The 25,283-nt window shown below is 49.2% G+C and overlaps 1 pseudogene across 1 annotated transcript in view; it reads left to right on the forward strand.

Moving 5' to 3' along the window:
- LOC149120570 (A-type voltage-gated potassium channel KCND3-like) overlaps nucleotides 1-25,283 on the forward strand; it is a 129,806-nt pseudogene that overhangs the window by 14,743 nt on the left and 89,780 nt on the right. The window lies entirely within an intron of this gene.

Here is a 25,283-nt window from a genome sequence, read left to right on the forward strand (position 1 = left end):
TCTTTTTCCACGGATGCTGGAGCTCAGCCTGGCTGCAGGGAGTAGCCGGCAATCACAGGCAGAGCTGAGTGGTTCCTGCATCGTCATCCAGTGCTACTTGGTGTTAAGATGCTGACACCACTTTTTTCAGGGGGAGAATGAGTGACGTGCGCCCCACAGTTGACTTTTGTTTCTGCTGTTCCCTCTGGCAGCACGTCCCTCTGTGGGATTTTGAGAAGGTGCTTTCCTCATTCTGTCTGGTAGCACAGAAACAAACAGGAAGGGCCTCCTTTGAGGAGGGGCCTGGTCTTGAATCTGGTGCCTGAACTATGTAGCTTTCCATGATACTGCAGCCACAGAGACTGCTCACTACCCTGTCCGAAGCTGCGTGCTGTGTCCTAGCCGTAAAGGCTTTGGTTGTTTGGCATCAGATGGTCCCTGAGTGTGGCACTGCCTGTGAGTTGCACACATCACTTAAGGCACAGAATTTCCTACAACATAAGCAGAGTGTTCGGTGTCTGTCTGAATTTCCTCATGCTGGCCTCCCAGGGTTCTGTTTGTGAGACCTGGAGCGTCACTGGCCTGGCCTTGTGCCGGGTTGGATCGTAGAGCAGGTGGCAGGTGCCGCATGTGTGTGTGGGATGCCCCAGCTCCTTAGACTCCTCAGATTCCTCCGGGTTTGCTTTCCCTCTCCTGGATGTTGCTGTTGCTGGGTTGTCTGCTAGTGACCAGCTGCCTGACTTGGCTTTAGCGATTTGAATGCTGGAGGCTTAATGTGCTCCCTGATACTCACCAGGATCTAGTCTTCCTCTCATCAGTAATTCCAGAATGAGTAATTCCCCACCTCTGTGCCAAAAGGCTCCAGGCCTCTGCACTCACTGCTTGCTGGGCTCCACTCATTCCTGGCTGTCCTCTGTGCATGTCCAGTTCTGTCCTCTCCGCAGCCCAGGCCATGTGTCCCCTCCCGAACGCTTAGCTTCCCCATCCAGCGGAATGAATTCCACCTCTCCAGCCTCACATGGTCTGCTTGTCCTCTGTTGCAGAGTTGCTCAGCTCACTTGGCAACAGTTGAACCTATGTGCACCACGTTTACATGCCAGTCGCCACACCAGGCATGTGCTTAGGACATAAACCCTGCTGGGGGACTCCCGGTGGGGTGTAGGAGTCAGACCCTCTCACCTAATGGAATGGAGCTCTTGTTATACATCCTGTGATTTCCTGCTCCACGCCACTTGCCACAGTGAGTGGATTTCTGGGTGTGTCTCCTAGAAGGACCTGGAAACTCCTGAGTGACTAAGAGCCCTCTAGCCTGGTGGCCTACTGTGTGCCAGATGGCAGTGGCTTTTTTACCAGGGTCATGATGGAGAAGTTTGATCTCAAGAGAAAGTGGAAGGCCTTTAGGCATACACTGTGGGGCTTGCTAAGTTCCGCTGGTTGGGAGTACAGATGGGAGCTAAGTGAGCAGGGCAGAAGGGCAGGAGAACGCAGGATGCCTGGCCCTGCAGTTTGGAGACCACTGGATGCAGATTTCCAGGTGGTTATCCCGGGGTCTCGGTGCACCACACTCACGAAAAGAATTATACTTGAAAGAATGGCACCGTTTCACAGGCTTGTGGTCAGGGTTGGACCACAGAGTGCTGGATGCTGTGTGGAAATGGTGCCCTCCCTAAGATGGGATGGGGAACAGAGCCCATGCAGAAGTCAGGGGGAAAATATATACACCGATCTTAGCAGGTACCTGCTCACGGGAGCATGCACAGACACCAGCTGCCTGGCTCTTGGTGTTTCGGTGACAGCACGTAGCATTGAGCCCACATTTGTCGCCTGTTCCTCCCCTTCCTTTGGGGTTGTGGTTGGCAGGTGCCTCCTGCAGGTCAGCTACAGTCAGAGTTGATGTTCCTCGTACCTCCCTTCTCTGCCACAAACCACCTCTTCTCGTTACCCCTGCCCCTAGGGCTGTGTGGCCTCAGCCCCAGAGTTCATCTCTCCAGTGAAGCACTTTTGAGGAAGGAAAAGCCCTCTGGACAGGCGAGGAGAGTGCTGTAGCTGGTTGTAACATGTAGCTCTCTGCCCCACTAGTTATGGATTTCTGATAGGCTAGATGGGCAGCTGCCAAGTCTGGGACCCAGCAGTTCAAGCCACTGGGCAATGAGTCTTCCTATAGTTCTGTGCCCCCAGATGTGGGCAATGAATTCAGCAGGCAGTTACTGTCCCCATTCTCTATGATGCAGTGGTGGTGATATTTACACATTACTCAGATTCACGGGAGCCTCATCTCCATCTGGACTATGTTGGGGGCTTCCACTGTGCAGTCAGGGACCTGTCCCCCGACCCCTCTTGAGGGCAGGGGTCACATCTTTCTGGTCTCCTTGTCCTCAGAACCTTGCCTCGTGCCTGCCATGAGGCTCCTTGGTGGCTGTGCAATGAATGCTCCTTGCACGAGTGAAACGGGCAGTGTGGAATGTGAGAAGCACACCTCACTGGGGCCCGGGCTTTCTCATCCATCATCCCAGCAGTTTCTGGGTGCCATGTTGTTGTGTCTTCGCCTTGCTTCGTGTTACCATCATGCGGACTCCATTACCACCTCCTCTGAGGACAGGGCATCTTGGCTGACAGAGGACTCACAGCCCTCCCTGTCCCGAGAGCTGCTGAAGGGCAAAGCTGGGCTTCACACTCAGGTCGGCGGACACCAGAGCTCCCATACTTGAGTGTTCCGTGTTGTTTTCTGCATGTCCTCCTTGAAGTTCCCTTGTACACAGCCTCCACTTTGGAGTTCACTCCATCTCTGTTCAGAACCTCAGATAGGCAGGAGGAGGCCATTGCCAGGTAGACTCTTGGTTCCACAACTTACCAGTTGCTTGGCTTTGGGCAAATTACTGGAACTCTTTGTGCTGTAATCATCTTATTTTTTTTTTTACAAGTAGAGTTAGACAGTGAGAGAGAGAGAGAGAGAGAGACAGAGAGAAATGTCTTCCTTTTTCCGTAGGTTCACTCCCCAAGTGGCTGTTATGTCAGGTGCAATGTGCCTACCGAAGGCAGGAGCCAGGTGGTTCCTCCTGATCTCTCACGCGGGTGCAGCGCCAAAGGACCTGGGCTATGCTCCACTGCACTCTCGGGCCACAGCAGAGAGCTGGACTGGAAGAGGAGCAACCGGGACAGAATCCGGCACCCCAACCGGAACTAGAACCTGGGGTGACGGTGCCGCAGGTGGAGGATTAGCCTAGTCAGCCATTGCGCCATCCTGTAATCAGTTCTTTTGTGACTTGGGATGGAGCGTCTCTGTTGGGAAGCTGCTCACTAGGCAGTTGCTCCAATTCCTGCCCTGCTTACCTGGGGCTGTTCCTGCTGGATGGTCCCTCCGGATGGTCCCTGCCTTGCCAAGTGAGCACGGTAGTGGTGTGGAGAGGCAGAGCTCACCTAATTAGTGTGGGCGGGCTAGTTTTTTTTTTAGGCTGGTCAAACACTTTGTAGGCATCTGATTGCCTACCAATGGGGATGGCTGCCACAGAGTTAAGCCACTGCCATAGTGAAGTTTATTCAGCTGGCTTAGACGAACCTGGGACGTGGGGACACACAGTCCCTGTGATTTGCTGCCACTGTCACCAGGAAACATTAGTGCCCTGCTGTAGCGTGGGGCACCATGAGGGCATCTGCATTGGCTCAGCACCCAGCTTTCTTTGTTGGGTGGGCCACAGGCCTTGGTGTTGTTGGTCATGCAAGTGGATGTGCAGGCTGGACCCACAGGCTTCTCCCTGCATGAAACCAGGTTAGGGGGACAGGGGCCTAGACTTAGAGAGCTGTTTGTGCAGGTTTATACAAATATGTGAATGTGTGTGTGTGTCTGTGTGTGCAGTCTCAAGGGGACTTTCAAGGCTCATGGAGGAACAGAACTAACAATAATTTATTGGCTGGCACCACGGCTCAATAGGCTAATCTTCTATCTAGCGGCGCCGGCACACTGGGTTCTAGTCCCGGTCGGGGTGCCGGATTCTTTCCTGGTTGCCCCTCTTCCAGGCCAGCTCACTGCTGTGGCTCAAGAAAGCAGTGGAGGATGGCCCAAGTGCTTGGGCCCTGCACCCCATGGGAGACCAGGAGAAGCACCTGGCTCCTGCCTTTGGGTCATCGTGGTCGTCGGCGGCAGCTTGCCAGCCGTTTTGGCCATTGGAGGGTGAACCAATGGCAAAAAAAGAACTTTCGCTCTGTCTCTCTCTCTCACTATCCACTCTGCCTGTCAAAAAAAAAGTAATTTATTTTGGTGCAAACATTTTTGAAATCCGTGCATGCTTTATTCATAATGTACATTTCTCATGAACAGTTTGAAGGTTCCTCCTATGGAAGCACTTTAGTTTTTTTTGGCATCAAAATAAACTTACCATTTAATTCTATTTTCTGTGAACTTCTTGAAGTATCCTTGTGTGTATTTCTTCATAAAAGCACTATAAAAGCTCCTTGCAGACAATTCAAAAAATACAAAACCATTTGAAATTACCCATGATCCCATGACTTACAGCAAACTAATATTAGTGTACAGATGTTTTTTCATTTTTTTCTACTTGAGTACTTTATGCATTTGAAATTACATTGTACATTCAGTGTGGCATCCTGGTTTTTATTTTTTTCCATCGTGGAACTTGTTTCCAATTGTTCTAATTGTAAACGGAATTAGAAGCTGAAGGTAATGACGTGGCCCATGCTATTGTCACTATTATCTGCTCCCCCATGCCAGGTCTTGTTCATGGCTGGAGGGGCAGAAGTCTGGTGGTAGCTAGTGCTAGAGTGAGCCTGCTTTTTGATGGGCCAGGGTCCCACACTCTGTAGGGCTAGCTCATCCTCATGTGGTCCTGGGGAGGAACTACTCACTAAGGAAAAGGAGAGAGGGGTTTTTTGAGGCACGGGAGGAATCGCTAACACTGGCTAAGTGCTGTTCTAATTCCGGGTTGTGTTCGAAGCACTTGCCTTCCATTACCTCGTTGACCTGGCATGACAGCCCATCTTACAGATGGCTAAACTGACAGACACAGAAGTTTGGTTTCTGAGGACTCTCCAGACTGACTTCCATAGTGGCTTGACCAGTTTGCATTCCCACCAACAGTGGGTTAGTGTCCCTTTTTCCCCACATCCTCGCCAGCATCTGTTGTTGGTAGATTTCTGTATGTGAGCCATTCTAACCGGGGTGAGGTGAAACCTCATTGTGGTTTTGATTTGCATTTCCCTGATTCCTAGTGATCTTGAATATTTTTCATGTGCCTGTTGGCCATTTGGATTTCCTCTTTTGATAAATGTCTATTGAGGTCCTTGGCCCATCTCTTAGGTGGGTTGTTGGTTTTGTTTTTGTGGAGTTTCTTGATGTCTTGGTAGATTCTGGTTATTAACCCTTTATCTGTTGCATAGTTTGCAAATATTTTTTCCCATTCTGTTGGTTGTCTCTTCACTTTCCTGACTGTTTCTTTTGCAGTACAGAAACTTCTCAATTTGATGCAATCCCAATAGTTGATTTTGGCTTTGACTGCCTGTGCCTCCCGGGTCTTTTCCAGAAACTCTTTGCCTGTGCCAATATCTTGAAGGGTTTCTCCAATGTTCTCTAATAACTTGATGGTGTCAGGTCATAGATTTAGGTCTTTAATCCACGTTGGGTGGATTTTTGTGTAAGGTGTAAGGTAGGGGTCTTGCTTCATGCTTCTGCACGTGGAAATCCAGTTTTCTCAGCACCATTTATTGAATAGACTGTCCTTGCTCCAGGAATTGGTTTTAGATCCTTGATCAAATATAAGTTGGCTGTAGATGTTTGGATTGATTTCTGGTGTTTCAATTCTGTTCCATTGGTCTATCCATCTGTTTCTGTACCAGTACCATGCTGTTTTGATTACAACTGCCCTGTAGTATGTCCTGAAATCTGGTATTGTGATGCCTCCGGCTTTGTTTTTGTTGTACAAGATTGCTTAGGTATTCGAGGTCTCTTGTGCCTCCATATGAATTTCATTGTCATTTTTTCTAGATCTGAAAAGAATGTCTTTGGTATCTTGATTGGGATGGCATTGAATCTATAAATTGCTTTTGGGAGAATGGACATTTTGATGATGTTGATTCTTCCAATCCATGAGCATGGAAGATTTTTCCATTTGTTGGTATCCTCTTCTATTTCTTTCTTTAAGATTTTGTAATTCCCATCGTAGAGATCTTTAACGTCCTTGGTTAAGTTTATTCCAAGGTATTTGATTGTTTTTGTAGCTATTGTGAATGGGATTGATCTTAGCAGTTCTTTCTCAGCCATGGCATTGCTTGTGTATACAAAGGCTATTTTTTTTTGACAGGAAGAGCGGACAGTGAGAGAGAGAGAGACAGAGAGAAAGGTCTTCCTTTTGCCGTTGGTTCACCCTCCAATGGCCGCTGCAGCCGGCGCGCTGCGGCCGGCGTACCGCGCTGATCCGATGGCAGGAGCCAGGAGCCAGGTGCTTTTCCTGGTCTCCCATGGGGTGCAGGGCCCAAGCACCTGGGCCATCCTCCACTGCACTCCCTGGCCACAGCAGAGGGCTGGCCTGGAAGAGGGGCAACCGGGACAGAATCCGGCGCCCCGACTGGGACTAGAACCTGGTGTGCCGGCGCCGCTAGGCGGAGGATTAGCCTAGTGAGCCGCGGCGCCGGCTTACAAAGGCTATTGATTTTTGTGGATTTATTTTATATCCTGCCACTTTGCCAAACTCCTCTATGAGTTCCAGTAGTCTCTTGGCAGAGTTCTTTGGATCCTCTAAGTACAGAATCATATCGTCTGCAAAGAGGGATAGTTTGACTTCTTCCTTCTCAATTTGTATTCCTTTTTCTTGTCTGATGGCTCTGGCTAAAACTTCCAGAACTATGTTAAATAGCAGTGGTGAGAGTGGGCATCCCTGTCTGGTGCCAGATCTCAGTGGAAATGCTTCCAACTTTTCCCCATTCAATAGTGTGCTGGCCGTGGGTATTTCATAAATTGCTTTGATTATATTGAGGAATGTTCCTTCCAAACCCAGTTTGCTTAGAGTTTTAATCATGAAAGGGTGTTGAATTTTATGAAATGCTTTCTCTGCATCAATTGAGATAATCATCTGGTTTTTCTTCTGCAGTCTGTTAATGTAGTGAATCACATTGATTGATTTGCGAATGTTGAACCATCCCTGCATACCAGGGATAAATCCCACTTGGTCTGGGTGGATGAATTTTCTGATGTGTTGTTGTATTCTATTGGCAAGAATTTTATTGAGGATTTTTGCGTCTATGTTCATCAGGGATATTGGTCTGTAATTTTCTTTCAGTGCTGCATCTTTCTCTGGCTTAGGGATTAAGGTGATGCTGGCTTCATAGAAAGAATTTGGGAGGATTCCCTCTTCTTCGATTGTTCTGAATAGTTTGAGAAGAAATGGGATTAGTTCTTCTTTAAATGTCTGGTAGAATTCAGCAGTGAATCCATCTGGTCCTGGGCTTTTCTTTTTTGGGAGGGCCTTTATTACTGTTTCAATTTCTGTTTCAGTTATGGGTCTATTTAGGTTTTGTATGTCTTCATGGTTCAATTTTGGTAGATTGCATGTGTCCAGGAATCTATCCATTTCTGATAGATTTTCCTGTTTGCTGGCATACAAGTCCTTGTAGTAATTTCTGATGATTCTTTTTATTTCTGTGGTGTCTGTTGTTACATTTCCTTTTTCATCTCTGATTTTATTGATTTGGGTCTTTTCTCTTCTTTTTTTTAGTTAGTTGGGCCAATGGGGTGTCAATTTTGTTTATTTTTTCAAAAAACCAGCTCTTCCCTTGGCTGATTTTTTATAATTTTTTTTGATTCAATCTCTGATTTTAATTATTTCTCTTCTCCTACTAGATTTGGGTCTGGTTTGCTGCAGTTTTTCTAGGTCCTTGAGATGTGCTGAAAGCTCATTTATTTGGTACCTTTCCAATTTCTTGATATAGGCACCTATTGCTATAAACTTGCCTCTCAATACTGCTTTTGCCGTATCCCATAAGTTTTGATATGTTGTGTTGTTATCCTCATTTACTTCCAGAAAGTTTTTGATTTCTGTTTTGATTTCTTGAATGACCCTGTGTTCATTCAGGAGCATGTTGTTCAGTCTCCATGTGTTTGCATACTTTCTGGGGTTTCCTGAGTTGCTAATTTCCAGCTTCATTCTGCTGTGGTCTGAGAAGCTGCATGGTATGATTCTAATTTTTTTAAATTTGCTGAGACTTGCTTTATGGCCTAGTGTGTGATCAATCCTAGAGAAGGTTCCATGCACTGCTGAGAAGAATGTGAAGTCTTTAGATGTAGGCTTGAAAGTTCTGTAGATATCTGTTAGATCCATTTGGGCAATAGTGTCGATTAAATCTGCTGTTTCCTTGCTGATCTTCTGTCTGGATGATCTGTCTATTTCTGGGAGTGGAGTATTGAAGTCCCCCAGTACTATTGTATTGGAATCTAAGTCTCCCTTTAAGTCCCTTAACATATCTTTTAAATAGACCGGTGCCCTGTAATTAGGTGCATATACATTTAAAATAGTTACATCTTCCTGTTGAATTGAACCCTTAATCATTATATAGTGTCCCTCTTTGTCTCTCTTAACATTTTTTGTATTAAAGTTTATTTTGTCTGATATTAATATGGCTACACCTGCTTTTTTTTTTTGGTTTCTGTTGGCATGGAATATCTTTTTCCAACCTTTTTCTTTCAGTCTGCATGCATCTTTGTTAGAGAGATGTGTTTCTTGTAGGCAACAAATAGTTGGGTTTTGTTCCTTAAGCCAATCAGCCAATCAGTGTCTTTTAACTGAAGAGTTTAGTCCATTAACGTTTAATGTGACTATTGATACATAGTGACTTTGCCCTGCCATTTTCCTGGAGATATTTTCTAGTATATGCTTTGAGCTTCCCATGCTCTTTTACTGGTAGGTGTTCTTCCTTTACCTTCTTTCATATTGATGGCCGTGTTTCTGTGTTTCTGAGTGTAGCACATCTTTAAGTATCTTTTGCAGGGCCGGATGAGTGGCGGCAAAGTCTTTCAATTTCTGTTTGCTATGAAAGGTCTTTATTTCACCTTCATTCACAAATTAGAGCTTGGCAGGATGTAATATTCTGGGCTGGCAATTTTTCTCTCTTAGCACCTGTGCTATGTCTCGCCATTCGCTCCTAGCCTGTAGTGTTTCTGATGAGAAGTCTGCTGTGAGTCTAATTGGAGATCCTCTGAGAGTAATCTGACATTTCTCTCTTGCACATTTTAGGATCTTTTCTTTATGTGTCACTGTGGTGAGTTTAATTACAATGTGTCATAGTGAGGATCTCTTTTGGTCATGTTTACTGGGGTTTCTATGAGCTTCCTGTACTAGGATGTCTCTGTCCTTCTCCAAACCCGGAAAGTTCTCTGCTAGTATCTCACTAAAAAGGCCTTCTAATCCTTTCTCTCTCTCCATGCCTTCAGGAACTCCTAGAACTCGAATGTTGGTTTTTTTAATAGTATCCTGTAGATTCCCAACAATATTTTTTAGATTTCTAATTTCCTCTTCTTTTCTTTGGTTTGACTGTATCCTTTTCTGTTCTCTGTCTTCTACGTCCGATATGCTCTCTTTTGCTTCACCCATTGTGTTTTTAAGGCTCTCTAATGTGTTTGTCATTTGATCTATTGAGCTCTTCATTTCATTTTGATTTCTCTTCACAATCACACTTTCCTGTTCTACTAGTTTCTGCGTTTCATTTTGATTCTTCCTTAAAATTTGATTTTCACGAGAGAGATTTTCAATCCTGTCCAATAAGGATTTCTGTAGTTCAAGGATTTGCTTTTGAAAACTTCTAAATGTTCTTATCATAAATTTTTTGAAATCCGTATCTTGCATTTCTTCTATCTCATCATCTTCATAATCTTGGCTTGGGGTGTTTTGTTTATTTGGAGGTGTCTTAGTGTCATCGTTGATCTTGTTCCCTTGATTTTTGTGTTTGTTGCTTGGCATAGTTAATTCTTCTCCCCTCACTGTGAGGTGTTTTTTTTTCTTTACTATGTCGGTGTTAAGTGGACTGCCTGCTGTTGGAGGAGCCTTGGAGGCTTGAGATGGGTGTGGCCTGAGAGCTCTGCTTGGTTCTTCTGGGTTACAGGTGTGCAAAGGTGACACCCTCAGGTTATGTGTGGTAAATCTCTCTTTTTTTATTCATTTATTTATTTATTTATTTTATTTTTTTATTCAGGAGGTAAGTAATACTTCACGGCTGAGCAGAATTGATGATATTTAGCTTCTGATCTCTGGCTTCTACCCAAAGAGTCTGTGCAGGCTCAGTTTCTCCTCTGGACTCCCACTGGGTTGCCTAGGCTACTGAATTGTAGCCTTAGCTCTCTCCTTTTATTATGTATATCCCAAGTGGGGCTTGCTCTTTGTCTCTGGCTCGCCTTTGCAAGTTTTGCGGAGAGAGAAACTTGTCTATACCAGTACCACCCCCCCACCCTTTTTATTTTCTTCCTTCTCTCCTGTAGTCAGTCTGGTGAACTTTCCTGCTTCAAAGCCCGCTTCCCTCTAAATTCTGTCCGCTGTTTCCCCGCCAATGTCTCCAGTTACTGAGCTCACCTCCTCTTCCAGCATCGATGTGTGGACTCGGAGCCCTGGGCGTCCCTCCTCTCCCCGCTGGTGTCTGTTTCACATCCACTCCCCTTTCCGCACTGGCGCACAGACCCTGCAGCTCCTGCGGTTCAGCTTCCACGTGGTGGGCGACCCTGCTCTCCCAGTAGGTCCTACGAGTCACAGCCACTAGATCCGGAAGAGTTTCCTCTGCAATTTTTTCCTGATCCTTTTTCTGAGGCTACTGTAACTCCACTTTTATTAAACTAAATTTTACCGGACTATCGGTGCGCGCCCTCACTATTCTGACTTCTTGGCTCCGCCCTTCTTTCCTTTTTTTTGACAGGCAGAATTAGACAGAGAGAGAGAGAGACAGAGAGAAAGTCCTCCCTCCATTCATTCACACCCTAAATGGCCACTATGGCCGGTGTGCTGCGCCAATCCAAGGCCAGGACCCAGGCGCCTCCCCGGGTCTCCCATGTGCGTGCAGAGCCCAAGCACTTGGGCCATCCTCCACTGCCCTCCCGGGCCACAGCAGAGAGGTGGACTGTAAGCGGAGCAACTGGTCAGAATCCGGCGCCCCAACCGGAACCAGAACCCAGGATAGCAGCTCCACAAGTGGAGGATCAGCCTAGTGAGCCGTGGTGCCACCCCCTGTTCTATCTTGTGAGCATGTCCCCCTCAGAATTTCCCCAGCTTCTCTGGGGAGTTGTTGAAGTTCTCAGATTGTGGCTCAGCTCCCTGCATGGCCATTTCATCTGCTTTCCTTTAACAGGGAGCTTGTTGGGGTCTCTCCTGCAACTCCAGGTTGGGCAGCTGGGGCTGCTGGAACAGATCACCACAGGACGAGTGGCTCAGGCAGCAGAAATTGCTTTCTCATGTCTGGAGACTGGGAAGGCCGAGACCACGGTGCTGGCAGAGTGGGTTTCCCGCTTGCTGTGTCCTCACTTGGAGGAAGCCGAGGGGAACTCTGGTGTTTCTACCTCTTCTTATCATGGGGAGACCCCATCCTCCTGAGCTTAGCCACCCCGGCCACCTCCCAAAGGCCTCGCCTCCTCATGCCCTTGCCTTGTTTTCCAGGGCCTCAGGACAAGGATTTTAGAGTGACAGTCAGTTCAGTCCATGGAAGCCTGCATAGAATTTGCTTTCTCTAAGCAGTGTTTGACCAACCATCGGGAAATTCCTTTGGCTCGTGCTGGTGCTTAAGAAAACATTCTCTTTATGTTGTTCACAAGCAGGCTTAGCACTGGGCGCGTTAGCAACGGAGAAAGTCAAGGGGACGTCTTACCAGGCTTCAAGCATCAATCAGATGCGGTGGATTTTCTCGGTTTGTGCAGTGCTCTGTGCCTCTGCCTTGGGTGTTCCTCTCTGTGGGCAGTGGGTAAACAGATCCCGACTTCTCCCCCATAAGGGAGTTGGGCATAGTGATTGTGCCCAGGCCCGGGGTCCTGGGCAGGCTCAGCAGTCAGACTGCCAGTGGGGATTGTTTGTGAGCAGCGGGGGGCAGTACCTCCCATGTAATGTCGTTCCCTAGGAACAGCAGAGAAGCTTCCAGTGGACCTCTGAGCTGTGTGGGTTCTGGTGGCACCTTCAGTGCTCGATGCTGACCTGCTTGGTGGTGTTGTAGCCTTGGCGTCTGTCATGGGAAAGGCTCAGGCATTCCCTCTGCCATCCTAAGTGGAGAACGAAGTGGCAGATTGTGGCTCACATATGGGAACACCTTCCTCTGTCCTTAGAAATAAAAGCAAATCAGAAGTAGCATGCTGGATACCCCCCATTTTTTTTTAACAGGCAGCGTGGATAGTGAGAGAGAGAGAGACAGAGTAAAAAGTCTACCTTTTACTGTTGGTTCACCCTCCAATGGCTGCCACGGCTGGCACGCTGCAGCTGGCGCACCGCACTGATCCAAAGGCAGGTGCCAGGTGCTTCTCCTGGTCTCCCATGGGATGCAAGGCCCAAGCACTTGGGCCATCCTCTACTGCCTTCCCGGGCCACCGCAGAGAGCTGGCCTGGAAGAGGGGCATCCAGGAAGGAATCCGTGGCCCGACCGGGACTAGAACCCAGTTTGGATGTGCCGCTAGGTGAAGGTTTAGCCTATTGAGCCACGGTGCTGGCTGGATACCCTGTGGTTTGTAAATGCAATGAGGGAGCCAAACACATATGTGGGACAGGACATGTGTGTGTGTGATGCCCTCCTTGCTGATCATGGTTAACAGAAGTACAATGCTGATTGTTTGCAGAGAAAAAGGCAGAAGAAGCCAGTGTCATGGAAGAGCAAGGTGGACAGCCAAGGCCCTTGGGGATTTTGGTCCAGGCTGTGAATTATCACTTGCAGTTCCACCTGTGCAGTCAGGAGGCCACCGTGAAGCCTTCATCTAGGGACAGCTTCTGGCTCAGGGGCTGAGGCTCATCTGTGGCCTCCTGCCAGCAGGAGCTGACCCTGCAGTGGCTCTCAGTCTGCCCCTCTCAGAAGCATTTTACTGGGGAGCACATGTGGGCCCCGTTTGCTCCTTGGCAAGGACTCACATGGCTCACAGGCTTCTGGAATGAGGTGTTGCCGTTTGCAGCAGAGAACAGGCTGCTGGATGCCGTGGATGTATGGGGGGAGTCCATGGTGCTGGGCGTAATTAGATGCCCTCTCCCACTGACTCTGTAAGGTAGATACTGGTATTTCAATCCCCGTTTTTTAGAAACGTTGGAAAGACTGTTGTTGCTTAAAGACAGAAGAGAGAGAACAATCCAGTGCTATGTACTGTCCTTTATTTTTAAACATTTATTTTATTTATTTGAAAGCCAGAGTTACAGAGAGAGGTAGAGACAGAGAGAGAGAGATTGTCCATCTCCTGGTTCACTCCCCAGAATGCCGCAATGGCCAGAGATGCGCTGATCCGAAGCCAGGAGCTTCTTCCTGGTCTCCCAGGGAGGTACAGGGACTTGTGCCATCCTCCACTGCTTTCCCAGGCCATAGCAGAGAGCTGGATTGGAAGAGGAGCAGCCGGGACTTCAACAGGCACCCATATGGGATGTCGACACTTCAGGCCAGGGCTTTAACACGAATTGCCATAGTGCCAGTGCTGGCCCATGCTGTCCTTAATCATATAAGTTCTTGGAAAAATAAAATGAAATTGTCTGCATTTATTTGATATAATTCAGGAGACAAAAAGGCAGTGAATGTGAAGTAAAGTGAATGCTGAATTGTTCCAAAATAGTGATTGTAGATCAATAGTTGATGCATGGCTATTTGTACTCTTTTTTATGTAATTTAAAAACTTTTTTTTCATTTTATTTCAAGGGAGGGAGGGAGATAGGAAGAGAGAGGGGGAGGGACGGAGAGGGAGAGAGATAACATGGGAGAGAGAGGGATGAATCCTCCTTATTCTGGTTCATTCCCCAAATACCCACAAGAGCTAGGGCTGGGCCAGGCCAAAGCCAGGAGCCTAGAACTGAATCCAGGTCTCGCATGTGAGTGAAAGGAACCCAAGTACTTGTGCCACCATCTGCTGCCTCCCAGGGTGTGCATTAGTAGGAAGAAGGGTTGGAATCACAGTGTCCAGCACTTAAACCAGGCACTCTGATGGGAGATGTGGGTGTCCCAGCTACTGGCTTAGCTACTACCTCTCAAATAAATAACCTTTAAAAAAATAATGAAAGTGACATTTATAAAAAAAAAAAACTTCATTATACAGAAAAGGCTTAAGCTACTTCAAAAATGAGAATAGAGATTTATAAAATAAATTCAATTTTGTAAATTTTTAAATTTATTTTTGACAGGCAGAATTAGACAGTGAGAGAGGAGAGAAAGAGAGAAAGGTCTTCCTTCCATTGGTTCACCCCCCAAATGGCTGCTACGAACTGGCGCCCTTATGGGATGCCAGCACTGCGGGCGGTAGCTTTACCTGCTACCTCACAGTGCCGACCGTGCTCCCGGAAGCCGTTTGCTGTGGGATCCAGAAGTCTGCTAACCTGCCTGGGAAAGCAGAGGGAGATGGCCCAAGGACTTAGGCCCCTGAACCCAGAATAGAGCGCCAGCTAAAGTCCCTGGCTTCTGCTTCAGCCCCTGGCTTTTGTCCCAGTCCCAGCCTTTCTAGCCACCTTGAGGGTGAACCTCCAGATGGACGATCACTAAGAGAGAGAGAGAGAGAGAGTGCTGGCGATGCCCACTGCACTGCTTCTCTACCCAAGTGGCTGCAACGATTGAGCAGTGCTGGGCCAGGCGGAAGCCAGGAAGTAGAAGGCAGGAGGCACGAGGCAGGAGGTCCATTGAGGACTCCCACGAGGCAGGGAGGTTGGGTCTAGACAACTTGGGCCATCAGCGTCTGCGTCCCTGGTCGCAGCCTGGAGAGTTAGACTGGAAGCGGCCTTGGGGCTTCGGACGCTGGATGCAGCAGTGTGCAGGTGCGTCATGGGTTGCCATGGTGACAGCCCCTGGGGAGTGCGCCTGTGCCTGGCTTTGTGACCCGGAAGTGCACCCGTAGGCCTGGTGCCTACCGCCAGGCGGTACTCCTCTGGGAGCCAGCACTGCGTCCGCTCCTGCCTGGGAGCCTGCGCAAGCCGTGAGGAGCGGAGCCGTCCTTGACGCTGCTGGCCGAGCCTGAGGGAGAGCCAGCGTCCCCAGGGTCAGGCCGGATCAGGAGAGGCTGCGTGTCCGAGGCTGCTGCGCTGTTACCCAGGCGCATTTTTCCTCTTCAGTCCCTTCAAGAAGCAATGGCCTTCGCGGCCCTCTGTCCTGCCAGCAGCCCGAACCCCCCTTGGAGGTGAGTGACGCGCGGCTGTTGCGGTTTCCCGCTGGGCGTCTTGGCTGGCCGCGTGCCTGTTGCTCTTGGGTCCCGAAGGCGTGGGTGGAGTCGCGGTCGTGCTGTGCGGATGGTCTGGAAGGGTCCCCAGGGTGCGAGCAGCTGGGCGAGAGCAGAGGTGGCTCGGTCTCCTCCCGGAACGGCCCCGCGTTCCCATCTGTTTGCTTTTTGAGGGCCCAGCCGCCCTGTTCTAGACGTCAGAGACTGTTGATGGGAGGAATGAGAGCGAAAGTGCGTGTCTGTTTCCTGGTCTAGGAGGCCAGTTTCGGGTTCCTCGCGTTGTTTGTGACGTTCGCGCTCTGTGGGTTTTTCATGAAAGAGCCTTGTCGGGCCGAGGTGTACGTTCCGTTCCTGATGTGATGATTTGTGTTTTCGTATCACAAACGTCATGGACGTTTTTGTGAACTAGGTTTTCTGTGTTTATCGGGATAGTTTGTGGGCTTTCCCCATGTGTATTCTGTTCTGGGATAGATTGAGTTTGTAGGGTAGCCACCCTTGCCTTTCCGGAGTAACTGTCAGTTGCGCACAGTGTGCTAAGCTTTGGTTGTGCTTCTGGATGGCGTCTGGTACTATTTTGTTGAGGCATGTGACACTTTCGTGACGGATATGTGTGTGCCATTTTCCTTGATGGGCTTGTGTTGGATGTTGGGATAAGGCTGGTCTGATGGAATGAAATGGAAGGCTTTTCCTCTTCATCTCCTGGTTTGGTAATCACGGATTTTAATTATTTTTCCTTGGGCATTCTCACCGGTGGAGCCATCTGGTCCTGGACTTTTCTTCATGTCTGTTTGGTTTGTTTGTTTTGGTTTCCCTGCTACTGCAGTCTCTTTGCAAATTGTAAGTGTATTCAGAGTTTCTTGTTTCACTGTATCCAGTTTTAGTGGTTTGCATCTTTCTGTGAGTCAATCCACTCTATCTAGGTTGACCAAATCCTTGTGCCGTGGTTTTTCCATAGTGTTTTTGGATCATTATTTTGTCAAGGTTGGTAGCAATGTCCTCCCTGTCATTTCTTTTGTCAAGTCGCTTGAGTCTGTTCTCCTTTTTCCCCCTGCTTCCTGTGGATAAACCTTTTGTCAGGTTCACTGAGTTTTCTTTTTTTAACTATTATTTAATGAATATAAATTTCCAAAGTACAGCTTATGGATTACTATGGCTCACCCCCCAGAACATCCCTCCCACCCACAACCCTCCCCTCTTCCGCTCCCTCTCCCCTTCCATTCACATCAAGATTCATTTTCGATTCTCTTTATATAAAGATTTCAACAGTTTGCACCCCCATAGAAACACAAAGTGAATAATAACTGTTTGAGTACTAGTTATAGCATTAAATCACAATGTACAACGCATTAAGGACAGAGATCCTACATGAGGAGTAAGTGCACAGTGACTCCTGTTGTTGACTTTTCAAATTGACCCTCGTGTTTATGGCATCAGTAATCACCCTAGGCTCTTGTCATGAGTTGCCAAGTCTACGGAAGCCTTTTGAGTTCACCGACTCTGATCATATTTAGGCAAGGTCATAGTCAAAGTGGAGGTTCTCTCCTCCCTTCAGAGAAAGGTACCTCCTTATTGAAGACCTGTTCTTTCCACTGGGATCTCACTCGTGGAGATCTTTCATTTAGGGTTTTGTGTTGGTTGTTTTTTTTTTTTTTTTTTTTTTTTTTTTTGCCAGAGTGTCTTGGCTTTCCATGCCTGAAATACTCTCATGGGCTTTTCAGCCGGATCTGAATGCCTTTAGGGCTGATTCTGAGGCCAGAGTGCTGTTTAGGACATCTGTCTTTCTATGAGTCTGCTGTGTATTCGCTTCCCATGTTGGATCGTTCTCTCCCTTTTTTATTCTATCAGTTAGTATTTGCAGGCACTAGTCTTGTTTATGTGCTCCCTTTGTCTCTTAGTACTTTCATTATGATCAATTGTGAGCAGAAATTGATTACTTGGACTAGTGAGATGGCATTGGAAGTCCTTTCTCAGCCATCCCATTGTCTGTGTATACAAATAGGCTTCTGATGTTCTCTCCTGCCACTTTACCACACTCTACTCTGAGTTTCGATAGTCTCTTAGTGGAGTCTTTTGTCCTCGCGTGTACATATTCCTTCCAGTGAGATGAGCCATTACACTCCACCGCATTTCAGGTCCAGGATTGTCTAGTGATTTCACCCTTTACTTATAATTCAGGGGCAACAAGTTGTCCTTTGTAGACTTGGGAAGATGTCAACTCTCACTCTTGCTTAAATAGTCCCAGATTCAGAAAAGTCTACTGTTTGTTTAAGCTTTCCTATAAATGTCCTGTCATCCACATGTGGGAGGGTGTGCACACATGCAGAAACATGCACATATGTAGCCACATGCCCACACACTCCTGGATGTCATTTTTCTTCAACAAGAAGTGCTGACTCCATGCCAGCATAATTGAAGATTCATGCAGGTTTTGATTGGGCCGAGCTTCTTGGGCTGCGTCTTTTCCCACAGATGCTGGAGCTCAGCCTGGGCTCAGGGAGAAGCCAGCAAGTACAGGCAGAGCTGAGCGGTCTCTGTGTTGTCATCCAGTGCTACTCGGTGTTAAGATGCTGACACTACTTTTCTCAGGGGGAGAATGAGTGACGTGCGCCCCACAGTTGACTTCTGTTTCTGCTGTTCCCTCTGGCAGCACGTCCCTCTGTGGGATTTTGAGAAGGTGCTTTCCTCATTCTGTCTGGTAGCACAGAAACAAACAGGAAGGGCCTCCTTTGAGGCAGGGCCTGGTCTTGAATCTGGTGCCCACAGCTGTGTGTTAGCCATAAAGGCTTTGGTTTTTTGGCATCAGATGTTCCCAGAGTGTGGCACTGCCTGTAACTTGCTCACATCATGTAAGGCATAGAGTTTCTTACAGCATAAGCTGAGTGTTCGGTGTCTGTCAGAGTGTCCTCATTTTGGCCTCCCAGGGTTCTGTGTGTGAGACCTGGAGCGTCACTGACATTCTGGCCTTATGCCGGGGTGGATCCTATGCTGGGTTGCTGCTAGTGACCAGCTGCCTGACTTGGCTTGAGCCATTTGACTGCTGGCGGCTTAATGTGCTCCCTGGATACTCACTGGTATCTAGTCTTCCCCTCATGCAGTAATTCCAGAATGAGTAATTCCCCAGAGTGTCTGAAGAGTGACTGCTGTGTTACCACCCCTGTGAGTGGGGACAAGAGCTGAGGTATGCTGCCCTGGTCTGCTGGTGTCTGGGAGACATCAGATCTACATTTCTTTCTTTCTTTCTTTCTTTCTTTCTTTCTTTCTTTCTTTCTTTCTTTCTTTCTTTCTTTCTTTCTTTCTTTCTATCTATCTTTCTTTCTATCTTTCTTTCTATCTTTCTTTCTATCTTTCTTTCTATCTTTCTATCAACTATCTATCTTACAAGAATTTCATTTATTTACTTTAGAGCCCGAGTTACAAAGATAGGGGAAAGACAAAGTAAGAGATTATCTGCTGGATCACTCCCCAAATGGCTGTAATGGCCAGGGCTTGGCCAGGTTGAAGCCAGGAACCTGGAACTCCATCCCGGTTTCCCATGTGGTGCAGGGGACCAAGCATGTAGGCCATCCTCTCCTGCTTTCCCATGTGCATTAGCAGGGAGCTAGATTGGCAGAGGAGGAGCCAGGACTTGAGCTGGTAGCCACATGGGATGCCTGTACTGCAGGCAACAGCTTTAACCACTATGCCACAGGGCCGGCCCCTTGAACTCTTTTTTTAAGAAAAAAAATTTAATATTATTTATTTGAAAGGCAGAGTGAGAGAGTGAGAGAGAAATATTTCATCTGCTGGTTCACTCTCCAGAGGGTCACGACGGCGAGAACTGAACCAAACTGAAGCCAGGAGCCAGCCACTTCTTCTGGGTCTCCCACATGGGTGGCAGGTCCCCAAGCACTTGGGCCATCCTTTGCTGCTTTGCCAGAAGTGGAACAGCTGGGACTCTAACGGGTGCCTATAAGAGATACTGATGTAGCTGGTGGAGGCTTAGCCTGCCCTGCCACAGCGCCGGTCCCCACCTTTCTTGAACATTTTAAAATCGTTTTCCTCTACTCAGTTTCTTAGCCTACACTCAGAGGCTCCCTGCCCACATTTCTCCCTCTGTTCTCCCCTGGTGCCCACTGTGCTTCAGGGACTGTGATCTGTGTCCTCATGTGGCTGAGGATGTGGTGCCGAAGCTGGACAGGGGCAGGTGCAGCATGTCCAGTGCAAGCAGAGGGACAGGGCGGGGCTGTCCAGGGAGGGGTTTTGCGCTCCACTCCCCTTCCCCACCATTACTGCGTCTGCCTGTTCGGGTGTCTGTCCTTTGCCATCAGCTGTTCATCTTTTGCTGGGTGAGCCCACAGTGAGTGCCTCCCATGCTGGTGATGCCTGTGCCCTGGAGACTGCAGGATGAGTAGGACCCACCTCTGTGCCACTAGGCTCCAGGCCTCTGTACTCACTACTTGCTGGGCTCCACTCATTCCTGGCTGTCCTCTGTGCATGTCCAGTTCTGTCCTCTCCGCAGCCCGGGCCATGGGTCTCCTCCCGAATGCTTAGCTTCCCCATCCAGCGGAATGAATTCCACCTCTCCAGCCTCACATGGTCTGCTTGTCCTCTGTTGCAGAGATGCTCACCTCACTTGGCAACAGTTGAACCTATGTGCACCATGTTTACATGTCAGTCGCCACACCAGGCATGTGCTTAGGACATAAACCCTGCTGGGGGACTCCCGGTGGGGTGTAGGAGTCAGACCCTCTCACCTAATGGAATGGAGCTCTTGTTATACATCCTGTGATTTCCTGCTCCACGCCACTTGCCACAGTGAGTGGATTTCTGGGTGTGTCTCCTAGGAGGACCTGGAAACTCCTGAGTGACTAAGAGCCCTCTAGCCTGGTGGCCCACTGTGTGCCAGATGGCAGTGGCTTTCTTCCCAGGGTCATGATGGAGAAGTTTGATCTCAAGAGAAAGTGGAAGGCCTTTAGGCATACACTGTGGGGCTTGCTAAGTTCCGCTGGTTGGGAGTACAGATGGGAGCTAAGTGAGCAGGGCAGAAGGGCAGGAGAACGCAGGATGCCTGGCCCTGCAGTTTGGAGACCACTGGATGCAGATTTCCAGGTGGTTATCCCGGGGTCTCGGTGCACCACACTCACGAAAAGAATTATACTTGAAAGAATGGCACCGTTTCACAGGCTTGTGGTCAGGGTTGGACCACAGAGTGCTGGATGCTGTGTGGAAATGGTGCCCTCCCTAAGATGGGATGGGGAACAGAGCCCATGCAGAAGTCAGGGGGAAAATATATACACCGATCTTAGCAGGTACCTGCTCACGGGAGCATGCACAGACACCAGCTGCCTGGCTCTTGGTGTTTCGGTGACAGCACGTAGCATTGAGCCCACATTTGTCGCCTGTTCCTCCCCTTCCTTTGGGGTTGTGGTTGGCAGGTGCCTCCTGCAGGTCAGCTACAGTCAGAGTTGATGTTCCTCGTACCTCCCTTCTCTGCCACAAACCACCTCTTCTCGTTACCCCTGCCCCTAGGGCTGTGTGGCCTCAGCCCCAGAGTTCATCTCTCCAGTGAAGCACTTTTGAGGAAGGAAAAGCCCTCTGGACAGGCGAGGAGAGTGCTGTAGCTGGTTGTAACATGTAGCTCTCTGCCCCACTAGTTATGGATTTCTGATAGGCTAGATGGGCAGCTGCCAAGTCTGGGACCCAGCAGTTCAAGCCACTGGGCAATGAGTCTTCCTATAGTTCTGTGCCCCCAGATGTGGGCAATGAATTCAGCAGGCAGTTACTGTCCCCATTCTCTATGATGCAGTGGTGGTGATATTTACACATTACTCAGATTCACGGGAGCCTCATCTCCATCTGGTCTATGTTGGGGGCTTCCGCTGTGCAGTCAGGGACCTGTCCCCCGACCCCTCTTGAGGGCAGGGGTCACGTTTTCCTGGTCTCCTTGTCCTCAGAACCTTGCCTTGTGCCTGCCATGAGGCTCCTCGGCGGCTGTGCAATGAGCTCCTAGCACAAGTGAAACGGGCAGTGTGGAATGCGAGAAGCACACCTCACTGGGGCCCGGGCTTTCTCATCCATCATCCCAGCAGTTTCTGGGTGCCATGTTGTTGTGCTAAGTCTTCGCCTTGCTTCGTGTTACCATCATGCGGACTCCATTACCACCTCCTCTGAGGACAGGGCATCTTGGCTGACAGAGGACTCACAGCCTTCCCTGTCCCAAGAACTGCTGAAGGGCAAAGCTGGGCTTCACACTCAGGTCGGCGGACACCAGAGCTCCCATACTTGAGTGTTCCGTGTTGTTTTCTGCATGCCCTCCATGAAGTTCCCTTGTACACAGCCTCCAGTTTGGAGTTCACTCCATCTCTGTTCAGGGCCTCAGATAGGCAGGAGGAGGTCATTTCCATGCAGACTCCTGGTTCCATGACGTCCCAGCTGCTTGGCTTTGGGCAAATTGCTGGAACTCTATGTGCTGTAATCAGCTCTTTTTTTTTTTTTACAAGCAGAGTTAGACAGTGAGAGAGAGAGAGAGAGAAACAGAGAGAAATGTCTTCCTTTTTCCCTAGGTTCACTCCCCAAGTGGCTGTTATGTCAGGTGCAATGTGCCTACCGAAGGCAGGAGCCAGGTGCTTCCTCCTGGTCTCTCACGGGGGTCCAGGGCACAAGGACCTGGGCTATGCTCCACTGCACTCTCGGGCCACAGCAGAGAGCTGGACTGGAAGAGGAGCAACCGGGACAGAATCCGGCACCCCAACCGGAACTAGAACCTGGGGTGACGGTGCTGCAGGTGGAGGATTAGCCTAGTCAGCCAGGGCGCCGACCTGATAATCAGTTCTTTTGTGACTTGGGATGGAGCGTCTCTGTTGGGAAGCTGCTCACTAGGCAGTTGCTCCAATTCCTGCCCTGCTTACCTGGGGCTGTTCCTGCTTGATGGTCCCTCCGGATGGTCCCTGCCTTGCCAAGTGAGCACGGTAGTGGTGTGGAGAGGCAGAGTTCACTTAATTAGTGTATGTGGGTTAGTTTTTCCTTAGGCTGGCCAAACTCTTTGTAGGCATCTGATTGCCTACCAATGAGGATGGCTGCCACAGAGTTAAGCCATTGCCCCAGGAAAGTTTATTGAGCTGGCTTAGAGGAGCCTGGGACCTTGGGACACACAGTGCCTGTGATTTGCTGCCCCTGTCACCAGGAAACATTAGTGCCCTGCTGTAGCGTGGGGCACCATGAGGGCATCTGCATTGGCTCAGCACCCAGCTTTCTTTGTTGGGTGGGCCACAGGCCTTGGTGTTGTTGGTCTTGCAAGTGGATGTGCAGGCTGGACCCACAGGCTTCTCCCTGCATGAAACCAGGTTAGGGGGACAAAGGCCTAGACTTAGAGAGCTGTTAGTGCAGGTTTATACTAATATGTGTTTGTGTGTTTGTTTGTGTGTGCAGGCTCAAGGGTACTTCCCAAAGCTCATGGAAGAACAGAACTAAAAGTAATTTATTTTGGTGCCAAACATTTTTGAAATCCATGCATGCTTTATTCATAATGTACATTTCTCATGAACGGTTTGGAGGTTCTTTATATGCAAGCATTTCTATCTTTTTTGGCATCAAAATAAACTTAGCCTTTAAATCTATTTTTTGTTAACTTCTTGAAGTATCCTTATGTGTATTTCTTTATAAAGCATGATAAAAGCTCATTGCAGAAAATTCAAAAAATGCAAAACCATTCCGAATTTCCCATGATCCCATGTCTCAAAGCAAACTAATATTAGTGTACAGATATAATTTGATTTTTTTCTACTTGAGTACTTTTATGCATTTCAAATTACATTGTACTTTCAGTGTGGCATCCTGTTTTTCTTTCCCGCGGAACTTGTTTCCATCTGTTCTAATTATGAACGGAATCATAAACCGAAAGCCATGACTTGTCCCACGCTGTTGTCACTATTGTCTGCTTCCCCGTGCCAGGTCCTGTTCATGGCTGGAGGGGCAGAACTCTGGTGGCAGCTAGTGCTAGAGTGCGCCTGCTGAAAGATGGGCCAGGGTCCTGCACTCTGCAGGGCTAGCTCATCCTCATGTGATCCTGGGGAGGGACTACTCACTTAGGCAAGGAGAGAGTGGTTTTTGAGGCACGGGAGGAATCACTAACACTGGCCAAGTGCTGTTCTAGTCTGGGTTGTGTTCGAAGCACTTGGCTTCCTGTACCTCGTTGACATGGCATGACAGCCCATCTTACAGATGGCTAAACTGACAGACACAGAAGTTTGGTGGCTCACGTAGGACATGCAGGCAGGTCTGGCAGGTGAGCCCAGGTGCCCTGTCCTGAAGAAGGTGCTCCAACCCTCACGGTGCCTGCCTCTTCAGGCAGGTGCTGGGTCTCAGTGCTGGAGGCTGGTGCCTTCCATTGACTGATTGGTTGGTAGGATGATAAGTCCCTTGGATATAGTGTCCTACTTGTCAGGGCATGGAAGGGTTGTGTGTATTTGTGTGGGGAGACAAGGCCCACAAGAACGGAGCCCGTGAATGGGGCCCTGGAGGACAGTTGGGACCCCACTGTGGAGACCTTGGGCCTGGCCCTCTCCACAGAGGCAGCAGGCTGTGCTGCTGGAGGAGAGCTGGCAGCATGTGGGGCTGGAGTGCCCTCCTTAGGCGCCTCAGTGTGTGTGTGCTCCTCCCACTGCAGGTGCACTTGCTCAGGCCCTGGCAATTCTTTCTGTCCACCCCCGGCTGTGTGAACCTGGCCGCTGACACAGTGGCTGCTGTTTACAGACTGGGCTCATAGAAACAGCTTGGAGAGGATGTTGGGAGGTGAGGTTTTGCAAGGCCTTGGTGACTTGTCTGACATGGGCTGTGCTTAGGAAGGGGGTGGCTGCTGGTGTGGCTCATGCACAGGCCATGGAGGCAGTCAGCTTGCATTTCCTGTGTTCTTGGGGCCTTGGAACTGGCCCCACTAAGCAGGCCCATTTGGCTCTCTGTCACCTGGCATGTCTTACCCTTTCCATTCCTGAATGGATTGACTAGGCTAATAAGCAAAAAAGTGGAGTTCATTAAAATCCACGTAATAGGTCTGTAGACTTCCTGGGTCGCTGGAAGGTCTCGGTCCCATCCATGGTGCGGGAGGAATGGCATAACTTCTGACTGGAGCTGGTACAGCACCCAGAGCAGGTGTCCCGGGGTAGTTTGGACCTCAGGGCTGCGGTGCAGACTGGAGAGTAGGAACACACACAAGGCTTCAGCAATCTTTGTTGCTAGGGCGGTGCTGTGCCTACCAAGGAGAACTGCTGTGAACGTCTTAAGTCCCCACGTGCTACAGCTACACAGGAGGCAGACCACAAAGCCAGTGTGTGAAGGCGGTATTGAGCGTGACATCTGTTAAGCTGTGCCACATACCAAGATCATGCTGGACACAGCACAAGTCCAGAATCCTCCTCCTACTAACCATCCCTGGCTTCTCCTCCTCCCCTCAAGTCTCTCTGGGAAGGTTTCCTGGTGCTGCATACATGGACGCTGGTCTCTGCAGTGCACTGCCTGGGAGCCATGACCGACCCACCTTCATGTGATCCTTGTGTGTGTGTCGTTCTGCTGGCTGGCCGAACACTGGACCTCACTGCTCAGGGCTGTGCAGCATCTGTGCTTGCCCCTGTGAGCAGGAGGGCAGTGGGGCTGGGAGCTTCTCAGTGGAGCAGAGTTGGAAGGGGACCTTGTGGCGCAGCCATTGGAGGTTGTCAGTTTTCCCAGGTGTGCTGGCTGCAGAGAATACTGGGCCTTGGTTGGCTGTCTCACAGCTCACTCCCAGTTGCTAATGAAGGAGGGAAGGCTGCTTCCTAGGCCACACTGGGTGTCCCCTGTGTCTCTTCCTGTCCTTCCAGAGGGTGCCTTGATCTCAGTGATGATGACCCCCAGCCCTGTTCTCTGCAGAGGTCACCACGCGCAGCTTCTGCACCAGCCCCCGATGCAGTCATGATGACCCCCACCCCTTTCTCTGCAGAGGTCA

This window comes from Oryctolagus cuniculus, chromosome 19 (genome assembly GCF_051225735.1).
Source record: "Oryctolagus cuniculus isolate XC-2025 breed Fujian yellow rabbit chromosome 19, ASM5122573v1, whole genome shotgun sequence".
Taxonomy (NCBI): Eukaryota; Metazoa; Chordata; class Mammalia; order Lagomorpha; family Leporidae; genus Oryctolagus; species Oryctolagus cuniculus.